The following is a 14,393-nucleotide window of genomic DNA, read 5'->3' as shown; positions in this document are numbered from 1 at the left end:
TCTTTCTTTTTCATTTTTTTCTAAAGATTTATGAATGACAAACGGAAAGGTTTCTTTCTTGTACTCTTGAAGGCGATGAAAATAAAACAAAGCTTCTTGGAAAGCACAATATTTGGTCCGACCTATATGTTTCGGACAAAACGATGAATATTCATAGTTCATTGGTATGGGCGCGGTATGAAACGCCTCCTTGTTCTTGGAGACGAAATTGAAATAAATAGGACGGGCCAGTATCTGGTACAAAACATTAATTTTCCAATAATGAGGGCAGTAAATGTTTTTATATCCTGCCGTTAGAGCTACGAGAAACGGTTTTAATTGATCGTACGGCAAATGACCCTCATTCCATGAAAAGCCATGCGTTATATCCGCTAACGGTAAATGAACACTCGATATACTTTGTTTGGCGGAATAGGATAATTCAGACCACGGTATGGGTGGCTCCACGTAGATAATGCCTTGGGAACGATCATGGGTGATATAAGCCACTTCTTTAATAATATAGTCGGAAAAGTCATCATTATAAGAAAGATTGAGTTCTTTGGCGAGAGGATCACCATTCAATTCGAAACCTTCGAAATTGAGAACGATATAGGATTCCATGTTTTATTTTTATCGGTCATCTTGTTTCAGGAGAACATTGAATCTAAAATCCTCTACGGTTATCACATGAAAATCTCTCAATTTGCCTTTTAGATAGGTGGCTCCAACTAAGTGGATGGATTGAGTTCCATATTTTTTCTTTAATTGTTGGAAACAAATCCGCTCTGATACTTGTACTGCAATAGGTCCTAGACGTATCTTATCCTTGCGAGTGAACAGAGTTATATATTCTATACCCACTCGATGTTGACGAAACTTTTGTAGAAATTGTATTAAGGACCAAGATTGAAGACCCAAGGTCGATTTTAAATCTCTTTCCAAATTAAACGTGGCAGTATGGGAAATAAGAACAATATATCGAAAGGAGGGACCTATTTGTCGATTGAACCGTTCGGTGATTCGCCATGGAAGAAAGGTTGAATGATTCATTTTTTTTTTTCAATTTAATTTAATTTTTTTTTCTTCTTCTTCGGTTCGAAGGATTAAACAAGCATGGCAGAGTATTACGATATTTCTGTTTTGAAAACTATTCAATTACCGATTGATCGACTCATCCGATTCGTGATTGGGCAAAATCCTCAACTTGAAAACTATCAAGCGACGTACCGGTTTCTGAATTTATTTTTTGAGATTACGCCTCGACTCGTTCGAGATTTTCAATCACAGGCCGTTGCTCATATCCGTCACGTGTTAGATAATATGTCGCAATATGGACACCTATATCTTTTAATCGATCAGCAGCCCCTGTTTAATGCCCTGGAATGGAATGATGAAGAATTTATTTTATCGAATGAAGAAGTCTTAGACCCTATTCGCAAAATGGCCAGTCAGTTTTTTCCTAAAGATTCTGCTCATTACCATATCACTTGCATCTATCTCTTATATTTTTACGCACTGCTCGCGAATCCGAAATATACTTGGATCACAATGGATTATTTAATGCACGGCAATAAATATCATCAATATTTATTACCTAAACATGCTCACGAAGAAAAGTAAAAATAAAATCATTAGACGAGAAATTTATTTTTGAAAAGATAAAGCAATATAATGGAATTTTATCCGAATCGATATGGTAGCGAATATTACAAATATCGAAAAAAAGATCCAGTCTTTGTGAAAAGTGAATATGGTCATGAAAGGTATGCCATTCACTCCCAAAAGGGGGAAATCTATCCCGACAAAGGTGATCCTTTCGCTAAAACCCGAGACGGCCTTCCATATTATGCCAAAGATCGGAAAGGAAATGAAAAATATCCTCTACAACGTAAAAAATCCCTCGTTATTCAAATTCAAAACGAATTCGTTCTGGCCAAATACGCGGACGGAAAAGAACGATACCCGGTGGATTTTAGAGGGAACGAATATTATTTAGTGAAAAATGAAGAACCTTACGTCCTGAAAGATGCCCAAGGTGAAATCTACTTTGCTAAAACATGTAGTGGAAAAGTCCTCATTCCCTGGAATTATTTTGAACAGTACAAGTATCTTCTCTCAGAACATTATAAACGCACATGCGATGCTGCAGGAAACTGCGTTTATCAATCCACGGTACCCGTTGAAGAAATTCTTAAAAAGTTGTTTCCATGCCTCTGTTTGTGCTTAGCTGAAATACCTACAATGGCTTTTATTCTAGCAGCTACGTTAATGTCAATACCAGGACTGTAAGAACAACGTTCTTATATATAGTCAGTGAGAAGAGAAAAAATGACTCGAAGCTGGCTGAGAAAAAAATCTATAAAAAAAAAATCCCCTTTTTCTTCCGAAATTGATGTCTTCAATTTTCGAAAAATTTTCGAAAAATTGAAGACATCAATTTTCAGACTAAAAGGGGGGTATTTTTTTTTTTTTTTTTTTAATCTTTAGAATTTTTTCTCAGCTGTTAGAAATTTTTCCAACCCGACTCGATCGACCGGACATCACCCTTTTTTAAGAATGGACTCTCACTTATATATTTCAGCATTGCGAGTTTCACTTTACATGATTCTGTGTTTTTGAAGAAGAAACATCTTGAAATCTGGCTTTCTTCAGTCAACTTTTGTTTTTTCCAAGTCATTACACAATGAAATGTTGGGAACCTACCTCATGCATATGTAAAAAGGTTAGTAATTCTTGTCTTTTTTCAGATTTTTGATGATAACATTATCGTAATAAATAACTTGTCTTTTATGCTGAGGCAGATCAATGGGTTCATCGTCCACTTTTAAATGTTTCGTGGTTGAGTGTTCTCCCTCTTCGTCGTCATGCTTTCGTTTGAGAGACGAATTCAATTCGGCATTTTCAAACTGAAGGGGTTCTACTATATCCAAAGACGAGGAAATATTATTTTCGGTTGAAAAGGAACTGAAATCCATTTCGGTCCGTTTCAAATGTCCAAATTCATCATTGAAACGCATAATGAGTTCCGTTTCGTGGATGGAGGTGTCGCGCATCGTTTTCAAAAATTGTCGAATGGCCGATTTCAGTTCGTTAAAGGTCGTAACAGAACCGGGAATGATTTGTACATCGGCATACTGTTTGAATTGTGTAAAAATATCGGTCGAAGAGAGAAATTCTTTTTTGAATTCTACTAATATTTCAGGTTCGGAACGGTAACGGATCATGCCGTCCTCCATGTTAATATTGTGGGCCAGATGCAGATAAATCATTAAAACGAAACCTTTATAGGAATCTTCGACGATAGAATCTTTGGTTTCGAGTAAATATTGATCCTGCATCACTTGTTCTGAGGTGAGGGATGGAGCATTTTTCGTAAACGCGGCGTCAAAAGGAATCGCTACCACGCGATCATTAAAGGCCTCTGTGGCCGTACACACTGGGAACGTATTGGTAGAAGCCATGAGTTTGGCACTGGGAATCGCTCCTACATTTTGCTCGTACAAATTCCGAAAACTGGTGGTCGAATTACCCGTGATTTCTTTCACGAGGTTTTCGTTTAATTTTCCCGACATTTCACAATAACGAAGAGGCCAGTTCGGGTTGGGCTGATAGTCCTTGACCACTCGTCGTTTGTAAATTGACGGCTCGAATACCATGACTATAGCCTCCAAAGACCTTCGAGATCATTTGAAAGAATTTACTTTTTCCATTGCGCGTGTTGCCTTTCAAAATAAAAAATTTGCGACCGTAATTGGTCGCAATGAGAAGACTGGCCAGGACATCTAAAAGGTACATGAACAGATCGTATTCGAAACACGTATATTTACACATGTGCACATAAAAATGAAGCATGCTTTGAATGAGCGGGTTGGTTTCTAGTTTGTCATGAAACTCGAGCACTTTTTCCCGCAGCGTATCCAGTAAATCGTCCGTGAGGTCGAGAAAACAGCTTTTCAGGTATTGTAGAAAAAATTTCCGGTCGGTTAATAAACGATAGATGGCTATCAAATCCGGATCGTGACGAAATTGTATCAACTCGTGTCGACTAAAATTGATGCCCAGACGTCGATCCGATAGGTCAAATTCCGGAACCGTCCCTCCTACATGACCCGTCAAGAGATTCAGAACCCCATCGTGGGTTCGAATATGCCATTTATGTCGATCCATTTGAATGATTTTACGATCAATGTTGGTTCGACTCAGAATGGACGAGACCACATAATTAATGTTGACCTGTTTCATAATGTCTGTGAAAGGACACATGTTTTTAGTTTTATCGGCAAACTGATTCCGAGCATAGGCCTGAATGGAGGACCAGATGGCATTCATCAGGTTTAGAATTTCTATCTGGTGGGGCACTTCTTGCCAGTACTCGTGGATATTATTCCACATATAGCGTTGAGGTTTCTTACAGGAATTGTGCATGGTAATGACGAGAATCGGAAAATATCGCTCTTGAATTCGATGAATTTGTTCCACGAGCTGATCTCCAGACACCGAATATAAAATAACGCCTTTCATGGTTTTGATAATAGCTTCCAGTTTATCTTTAAATTTGTAAATTTTAGGATTGAGATTCGAACCACAAAAGAGGATCGTGTCGAGAGTAAAATCTTGGGAAATGATATCTATAATTTTACTGTTGATTTTTTCTACAGAATCTATGAGTTCGTGAGATTCTAATATCGTACGCAAATGGGATGCGAGTGTATGGGAGGACATTCGTAAATTTTGACACAAGCCACAAAAGACAGGTAAAAAATAGTAACCTTGATTGTACTGCATAATCGTACGAAGGGGATTGGGATCGGAAAGCGAACTAGGATTGTCTAACTTGAGAGCTTAATTCACCGTCTGGAATACATCGTTTTCGATGACGATAGAATTTTGACTTTCCCGGTACCATCGTTTTAGAGCCCGGTTATTTGATTCAAAGTCTGAAATCACAAACCCGTTAAACTTGATAAAGTAAAACGTTTTTAACCAATGATGACCTTCGGTTCCAAAATCCTTCCCTTTGTAAATATACATCGGGGTTTTTAGTTTATACACAAACGTAGCCACTTTTTCATCGTCGGGTCCAGCTTCCTCATCTTTGCTAATAAGCGTGGGATACGATACTCGATACAAAGGATCGTACAGTGTCACCACAGGCATCATATATTCATAAAGTTGTTTTTGAATATCCATTGGCTGGAGGTGGAGCAATTTACGAAAAAAGGAATTGGTATTATCCTTGCGACGTTTAAATTTTGATTGAATGCCTAACAATCGCATGCTGAAAGCATTGGGATTGGTCAAATCTAAACGCCAGGTGGTTTGTTCGTCTACATAAATAATCAGCATGGGTTCGTATTTATTCGTATAGGGCTTGGAGGAATTCACAAGCGTCGCATTTGCTAAAACGTCCAACTGGAAAATAAATTCAGATGTTTCGTGATAGAACCGGGGTTGAAGTTGGCTGCAGAATTGAATATAATCATCATGAGCGATCGAGATTTCCGGCAAATGGACATGAATACCACCTCCTGGACGAACAGCCACAATAAAAGTAAAATGCTTAAGGGATAAAAAGTAAAATTTTAAGGTTGAGAGAATAACAGAATCTACATAATCGTAGAGCATAGATGAAGGAAGGGATGCATCGCATTCGGTTTTAATATCAATATCTAGGATAAGGGAATGATGGGTCGTCGAGCAAAGATCCATCGTTAAAAAAAGATTTTCGGCAGACGTTCGAGTATAAAATCGAGAAAATTGCGGTTACAGTAAAAGATTCCTCCCGACATCTGGTAGAAAATGTAAGCATCGTTGGGCGCATCTCCAACCGAATTAATCCTTGTTAAATAATGGAGGCTCTGCGACATGATTATATATCTTTAACTTGATTAATATTTCTTAAAAAAATACAAGCAATGCTTTGTAAGTAAATATCCTATAAAATCTCCACGTGCTCCTCTAAAGAATAAATAAACTGAGCACTTTTACCTTCATAAAGTCTGTTCCTATATACTGTTGAATTCACGGCACAGAATGATTTAAAGTGAAATTCGTTTCGCACGTCTTAAATAGATAAACCAGAGTTCTTTCTAGCCAGAGCTCAGAAAAAAATTCTAAAGTAGATATTAAAAAAAAAAAAAAAAAAAAAAAAAAAACTTTTTGTTAATTTTTATCATGTCTTTAGACATGATAAAAATTAACTACCTTCCCCTTTTGTCTGGGAATGTTGTCTCACACTTTCGGAAAATAGAACATGACTCATCCTTTCTAAAAATAGAACTCCAATAAAAGAATGGGTCAAGGTATATTTTTTAGAGAGTGAGACATCCTTCCCTGACAAAAAGAAAGGACAGTTAATTTTTATCATGTCTAAAAGACATGATAAAAATTAACAAAAAGTTTTTTTTTTTTTTTAATATACATTTCAGATTATCTGAGAAATTTTTCCCAGCCAGCTTTTACTTTTCTAGACATAAACGTCCTTGTTTATGTCCTTGAATGACGTCATCTCTCATGTATATATAAAGCGTGTAAGTTGGCTCTGTAGACTTATTCCTTTCGAGGAAGAAGGCGAGATAAAGTAAGCTCTGTCATGGATAATGAAAAGTATTACAATGTTTCGGATTATGTGGAAGCGTATGGAAATGTTTATAGACAATATTATTTTATAGCTGTTCGTTTCAAACTACCCATCTTCCATGTCGATACTTTGAAACATTTTAGCCCGGGTCTCGTTCGAGCACCTTGCATTCTCGTGGTCAGAAAAATCGACTCATTTTCCAAGGAGAAAATTTAGACAAAGACTATCCGTTTCCTCGTGGGTCTTTAGTCTTTTGCGTGCATGGAACAAAAGAGGATCCTCGTTGGATTAACGTCTCTAGAGATACGACCGATCAGTTTTTACAAAGTTTATTTCCCTCTCGAGATTTTATCAAGGTCTCCTATGAAAATAATACCTTATTTGTTTGTTCGACCATCAATCCGTTTTCCTTGTTCTGGAAAGTACTTCCTCGCAATATGGCTTTTCGCGCCTTAAGCGATCTGACGATGACCTACATAAAAAGAGAACCTTTCCAGTTAGAGCATTGCATGCGCCTCCGATTTTTCAAACGAAATACGCACGTCTGGGAATCGTGGTCCAACTGGTATCACTATTTACATCCCATGCTCATCCTCCACTTCATACATTTAACGGGACAAGCTGCGAGTGCTCAATTGGCTGCCAAACTTCATAAATTGTGGAAACGCTCCCTTCCACCTTACCTGCATACGGATTCTATTCCATCGGACTTTTATACTTGTGAAATTACTTTTGACGACACGAAATTAACCGGTGTTTGGTTTGTCGTTTTGAATATGTCTTTAGTGATGTATGTTTCGCCCATGATTGCGTCATTCCATCATGAAACGTTCCTCGACGTGAATCGTGAACAATGTAATTATTGGCTACCGTTTTACCGAAATAATGAATTATGGACCCGAGAAGGATTTAAAATATACGTTTCCCACTTTAGAAAGAATCGTCGCTACTTGAAAGAAGTCATGATTTGGTTATCGTCCCTCTCCGAAGAAAAATATCAATATATGTTGCTCGATTTGAACAAAGTAGCCTACCTTTTAATGATTTAAAAAAAGCAAAAAGAAAAGAATGTTACGAGAACTGGTTCGATGTCTTATTCAATACCAGTCCGACCCCACTTTTATATCTTTAAATGTTGTCGATGGTCTCAAACAAAATCTTCGAGACGACGTGATCGATGCTTTTCTCCTGAGTCGACCTTTACTCCATCTCTATCCTCAACTGTATAAAAAGAGTTCGAGCATCATCGATTTCTTGTTTCGCATTTCGGGCTTGCATTTGGAAGAGATTGTTCCGATGGAATCGCAGGACCTGGAAAACAAAATCGCTTCTTTGGAAACTCAATTGGAGGCAGATCGGAAAGCTTTTGAGAAACAAATCGAGACGCTCCAACAAGAGCACAGGAACGAAATGCGTTATTTTCTAGCGGAAAAAGAACAATATGTGAATACCGCTCGATTCGAAAAAGAGCATTCAGTCGTGGATTTGCAACGACAATTGGAACGCCTTACATGGGAGAAAGAAACCCTGCAGACTGAGTTGGAGCAGCTGAAACGGAATCACGAAACCTTACAAACTCAGTGGGAGCAATTGAAACGAGATCACGAAACCTTACAGACACAAATTCGAACGCACGAGTCTGAAAAAATACAATGGCAGAGGCAAATAGTAGAACAACAACAACAACAACAACAATTGAATAATAATAATAATATCGAGTTTCTAAACCGTTTGATGAACGAATGGCAAATGCTCCACCAACGCTACGAAACAGGACTTGAAGAATGGATGCAACGAACGGAAAGTTTAATCCGCCCTTTGCAAGAACGATGGCTTTACAAGAAACGATCGAGCAACTGAAACTTCCTCCTTCTTCTACGACTACGGTTATTGAAACTTTACCGCTCGAATCGCCTCCTTCTCAGCAGCTCATGATCGAGTCGTCGCGATCTAAATTAGAGCAATTACAAGAAACCCTCGACCAGTTTTTAACATCGTATCAATCGGAACAAAAACAGCCCGTCCAGCAATTGAACGAGGAACTGAAAGGACAATTGACCCTTTGTCAAAACGAAAAACGGATATTGGAAAAGCAATTGGAGCAGGGTCAGAAAGAACGAACCGACCTCCTGCAAAAATGGAAAATCGAGTCCGAAACACATTTCCAGGAAGGTATTCAACGCGTTCTTGACACGCTGCAAAAGAAAAATCCTCATATCGAGACGATTCTTCGAGACGAAATGGCTAAACAAATGAAGGAGTTCCACGAAACGCAGTTTATGACGTTTTTACAGACGATCCTTCCCCCCTCATTTTGGAAACCTTTAGGTGCGAACCAAGATTGGAAAACGTTTTTCTTCCAGCAAATTCAAACGTATATCCAGTATTTACAAAATTGGCAAACCCAGCTTTTGAACCAATTAACACTTCTCGGGAATGCTTTAAATCAATCGCTAACGCCCGACAATTTAGCTCATTCCGTTCTTCACAGTCTCCCTTCTTCCTCTAAAAGCATGATGGAAGACACGACCCTCTTGCAACGATTGCACGATCTTCAACAATCGATTGAGAACCAGAACGAAGCGAAGGAGGTCCTACAACAAATCCAAGCTCAACTCCATCGGGATCGTAGCCAAGAACATAAAAAATTACAGCAGAGTCTAGAACGTGAAAAACGGCAACGCGTCGCTTTGGAAAAGAAACTGGAGGTCCTGAAAACGAATTTGGTAACTCTGATACGGACTAAATGGAATGCGTATTTTGGGGCCACGGATTACGATCAGATTCTCTCGGAACTCGAAAAAGTATTCCATTTCAAAGAAAATCTAGAGAGGACCCTCGAAACGCAATTGGCGCAACTGAAAGGTCATTTTCCCGAAATACCGGTCGTTCAATTCGATAATTTGGCGTCGAGCATGATCGAATGGGCTCGACAGGTCGAGAATCGCAACGATTGTGAAGTCGAGCTCCGTAAAACCAAAGAACAACTTTTCGAATTGAAACAGAAACTCGATCAAGTCGAAAGTAATTATACGAAATGTAATGAGTACCTCCTCTACGCCAAAACGAAATTAACCACGTTCCTAAAAACGATCCTTCAGAATGACCGTAGTGATCAAAGAGAAGATTGGCCGCAAGCCGTTGTCCATCAACTCCAAAACGTGATTCACGAGCATCGACAATTTCAAGATCTCGTTTATAAACAAATTATCACGCTTCGAGCCCAGTTTCCAAACATACCGGATCCCATTGAAGAATTGGCGAATTCGGTGATTTTATATTTCGAGCAGGAACGAGACCTGTATCGACGGCAGTTGGAGGAACGTCCTCACATTACCGAAGTGAAAGAACCCACTACTGTACCGGCCATTACGTATCCTACGGATCAAGTGGAGGAATTACAGCGGGAAGTGAAAGATTTACAAAACCAACTGGAAGTGTCTCGGTCTCGAAACCAAACTTTAGAAAACCAACTGGCTAAAGCTCTCGTAGCTCCGCAGGATGTAGAAATGTCCGATACTTCGAAATATAAACGAAAGCACGTATCGACGGTCGACGAAGACTATGTAAGAGGTCTGTCATTGGATTTACAAGAGGCCAAACACGCTTTAGATCGATGTCTGGACGAAAAAGCCCACTTGCAAAAGGAATTGGAACACATTAAAACCGAACCAACCCCTTCTCCCTCCGTATCGTCCGATTTTAAAACGCTCAGCGACCTGTTTTATCAATTATACGTGTTCTATTTTCGATTACGATTTGATGTCGTGTACGGAAAAACCGTTTTTTCGTCGGAGGAATATATTAGATCCGTGCTGAATAAATTGGATTTCGTGGATCGAAGCATTCGATCCAATATGACTGTGAAAGAATGGACCGATGTTTTATTGCAATACATCAAGTGGGACGTACAAACTCTGACAGGAGGGTTAGATTGGCAGGGGTCGCATACAGCCTACATTAAAGATGAATTCTTAACCTATTGCATGAATCAAACGATTGAAATCATTGACCGGTACGCGAAAGAATTGAGGAAACAGACCGAGATGTTTAGAAGTCCATAAAATAATAATAAAGGGGAACTATGGAATATTCAGAGTTAATCGATCGTATTCTTGCGCACCCGATTTTAAAAGCGGGGATTGACGAAATCGTTGAAAATAACCCGAGAACGTTAAACCTCGTGAGCCGGGAATGGAAAAATATATTAGCCAACAATCCTCAGTTTCAAGATTTTCAAGCTAAAGCGATCCCGTTCCAGCATCCCGTAGAAAAAGGTTATATTCAGATTGAAAATATTAAAGATTTCAATCATCATTATAATATTCTCGTAGCGGGGTATTGGGTTCTCTGCGCTACTAATTATAAGAGGAATCTGAATGCCCATTCTTTCATATGTAAACTCTGTCCTCCTCTGGTGGACATTACCAAAGCCGTGGCCGCCGATGCTATCCCAAATGCTGATTTCAGAATAATGTCGGTTCTTCATTGAAAAATGTAGACCTTCTCTCTGTAAAGCGTGTCGGCAAATGAGTCAACGAAATGATCTGAATTCTCAGATGTCTCAAAATCAATGGTGTTTACGCAAAACCAAAGTGTTTGATGGAACGACCCTTTTAAACGTATTTCAAGAAACCCTGGACCAAGAATTTGTGAATAACGATATGTTTATTGGTATTTTAAATATTAAAATTAATTCGCGGTACTTTTACGAAACGGACGCTTTGTATTGTAGAGTAGGAGGCATTTGTAGAGATATGATTCTCTTTCAAGAAGATGCTCTGAATATGATCGAAAAACCCGTGTTTCAGTTAAATATTTTAGAACCTTCTTCGAGAAATATTATTAACGAAACCATTTCCACTACCTTCGATAAAGAGAAAATCAAAACTGAAAAGGTGGATCCAGACCAGGTTCCCATCAAAAGCAAGATCAATCCAGATCTGTGCAAACCATTCAAGAAAGAGAAGTCTAAGAAGGAGGCTGAGGATGTAAAAGGCAATGAGGATCCAGTCTATTTAGGTGAGGTTTCTGCCAGTTCTATAAAGAACAAGTTTAGTAAATTTGCGTATAAACCGTACGCTCTCAGGTCTCGTCGTGATATAGATTAAAAAATAATAATAATAATAATAATAATAGTCCTTCAGGGACAATGCCCCTTTGGACTTAAAAAAAAAAAACTTTTTGTTAATTTTTATCATGTCTTTAGACTTTAGACATGATAAAAATTAACTACCCTCCCCTTTTTGTCTGGGAATGTTGTCTCACTCTTTCGAAAAACAAACCGTGACTCATTCTTGGAATGATTGCCATTAGAAAGGATGAGTTATGGTCTATTTTTAGAAAGTGTGAGACAACATTCCCAGACAAAAAGGGAAGGGGGTTGTTAATTTTTATCATGTCTTAGACATGATAAAAATTAACAAAAAGTTTTTTTTTTTTTTTTTAGATTTAAAAAATTTTTTCCAGCCGACTCGATCAACAAGACCATCATTTTTTTTTCAAGAATGTGTTCTCACTTATCTATTTAAGCCATTCAAGTTTCATTTCAGATCGTTTAATGCTGTGGTCTGTGTACAAGCTTCTACATGATGAAAACAGATTCTGTGTCAAGGTATATTACCATTTTGTTTTTTTTTTCCTTTTTACATAATAGAAATTTTTCTGTACTGACTTTTTAACCCCCCAACCAAATCAATTTTTTTCTCCAAACCTTTTCGCATTTAGCAAGTTAGGAACCGCGTATCAGAAAACTGCATGGCATTTTTCATAATGAGATTATCGGGCAAATCCTTTCTCGTCAATTGTTTATTTAAAGCCGTTTCTTTGGGATACGTGATGCATTTGGATTGATAGAGATACGAAGATCCTGTTTCTTCTCCCATCACAACAATCGGTTCAGGGTGACAAATATCTTCTAACGTATAAAACCCAACCCCTTTCTTGTATGCGACATTCGAAATGACGGTTTCGGGAACGAGGTCTAAATTGGGTAGTTTATGAAAATCGAATAAACAATGCGCCAGCAGGAAATTGTAAAAAGGAGAGAATTCCGTTTTAGGGTCGACAAAGAGACCTCCATTCGCCATGTCGCATACCTTTATCTTGTCGAAAAGCGTCGCTACATTTGAATTATTAATATAGTGGTATAAACCGCAAAGACGTTGCTGAAGCGTGCTCTTGAAATGAACCATCATTTCTTCTTGCATCTTCGTGGTATTGTTCACGCCTAAACCAATTTCGTTCGTGTTGCCAACACTTAAATTCCGTAGCAGTTCGTAATGGAAACGCCGATCAAACACATCCATGGCGTTATTGCGTTTCAAGTCGGTCGGGTCTTGAGAATACAGGTGGTTGATATAGTGCTCGATGCACGGGTTGAGTTTAAACGTGAGATCGTCCAACTGGACGTCGTGTAAATCGGGTCGGAAATGTTTATCCAGGAACTCGCGCGTCGGTAAAATGACAGTATTTTTCGGAAACGAGAAATTTTCCTTCACAATCAGGAAAGGTCCAACGACCTTGGTATGCGATTCCGATTCCATTCGATGATAATAAATTTGCAATCCATAAGGATTTCGAAGATGGTTCAGGCAGAGAATATTCCGAAACGCCGAAATAATGTCCGACCCACAAGGAATTTTTCGATTACTAAAAATACAATTGGATTCGTTCATTGTCTTGGTTTCTGAAAATCCGGCAAGGGTCAAGAGACATGCGATTTTTTAACAAGTCTGGAGGCAAAGTCGCTAAACAATTTAAACGATTCGACATTCCTGTCAAACGAGCAGGGGAGGTCGCTAAAGTCGTCGCGAAGAATAAACCCCTTCAAAAAGCTTTTGATAAAGTGTTTAGTAAGAAAGCTCTTCTGACCGCAGGAGGGGTGACGGCCGTCGCGCTCGGTTCTCAATATGTCAACCAATACATTCGGGACAATTCGGGCTGTTTTCTCTACAACGGAGGGGACATGGTTTGTAAACTTAAAGAATTGAGTTGTTGTCAACCCGAACCTGTCTTATCATGTCTTAAAGACATGATAAAAATTAACAAAAAGTTTTTTTTTTTTTTTTTTTTTTTTTTTAAGCTCTCAGAAATTTTTTCCAGCCGACTCGATTCACAAGACATTTCAAGATGACGTCATCGTTTCAAGAATTGTGTATATCAGTGGATAACTTTCGAACTTTCGCACTTCTTGTGAGTTGAGTTCCTAGCTGAGCTAAGGGAATCACCATCTCTCAATCTACAGATATTTGCTTCGTTTTTTTTTCTCTTTACAACAGAACACATGGAGAGGAAACTGGTCGTTCCATAAATTCAATTCTTAACCGGACAATATCGAGAAATTTTCGAGCTTCCCGACTTAGGCGAATGACGATCGGGGACGATGAATTTCTTGGTACAATGATACCTTCTTCTTCTTCGGTTTCGACCGTTTCGGCCGAAAAGCATATTTTATGTCGAGCCAAAGTTAGAGCCAATTGAAAGAGTTTCAGATTGCCGTACCTGATTTCTGGATCCGTGGAACGATTCTGATGATAAAACTCCAGCCATGACTGAACCAGGTAAGGTAGATGAGCATAGGGTTTAGCAAGTGGAACTGGTTTTTCTTCTTCGATTTTGGTCAGACACCATAAATCATGAGGAATGGAAGCATATCGAACTCGGTGAAGCGCATGCTGACAATCGTATTCGTAACTCTCGAGAAACGTCAATTCGCTCACATCTGTGACGGGATGGAACAGACACGCCGTGTTTCTATTAGCAGGTTGTTTCGGATGAGATTCGAGCATGACATAACTTAAACATAAGAAAGCCTTTTTGTATTCAAACC

The sequence above is a fragment of the Stegodyphus dumicola genome, chromosome 2, assembly GCF_044657685.1.
Source record: "Stegodyphus dumicola isolate Sdum_Otavi_A_Nest chromosome 2, ASM4465768v1".
Lineage (NCBI taxonomy): Eukaryota > Metazoa > Arthropoda > Arachnida > Araneae > Eresidae > Stegodyphus > Stegodyphus dumicola.
Note: the sequence above shows the minus strand (reverse complement) of the source record.